Source organism: Sinocyclocheilus anshuiensis, unplaced genomic scaffold (genome assembly GCF_001515605.1).
Source record: "Sinocyclocheilus anshuiensis isolate Anshui unplaced genomic scaffold, SAMN03320099.WGS_v1.1 scaffold147, whole genome shotgun sequence".
Taxonomy (NCBI): Eukaryota; Metazoa; Chordata; class Actinopteri; order Cypriniformes; family Cyprinidae; genus Sinocyclocheilus; species Sinocyclocheilus anshuiensis.
The window spans coordinates 179,534-179,930 of record NW_015549585.1 but is presented as its reverse complement, the minus strand read 5'-3'; the positions used below and the strand labels follow the sequence as shown (position 1 = coordinate 179,930).

The window sequence follows — 397 nt, the reverse complement described above, 5'->3', positions numbered from 1 at the left end:
ACAAAAAAAAACCATAAAATAATATTAAATAAAATAAAAAATAAAATATAATATAATATTTAGGCAGTAGTACAGTACCAGTGCAAAACTTCCAACCCTAGAGTGAAAAATCAATAAATACAATAAAATATAAAAAAAATTAAATTAGTTCACTTTCACTTAGAAAGTAAGTTAACTAATCTGTTTTAACCTTCGTCGAATCCGCCGGCCGCGCTGTTCTCAAGCCCACCGGCCTCTCCTCACTCAAGCCGGCCTCTGCATACTCTAGGCCTCCGTGTGTGACGCTGTGTTTCGTTGCGAAAGCGAAACTTTGTTTGGTCTTCCAAAAGAGTACACGACTAGAAATCAGTGGTTAAGTTGTATTTACAACACTGTTCCAGAACAGTTCAACCCACTT

The 397-nt window shown here is 36.3% G+C and overlaps 1 protein-coding gene across 1 annotated transcript in view; it reads right to left on the bottom strand.

The window, feature by feature from the left end:
* Window positions 1-397, bottom strand: part of LOC107657964 (CSC1-like protein 2) — a 65,115-nt gene that overhangs the window by 36,540 nt on the left and 28,178 nt on the right. The window lies entirely within an intron of this gene.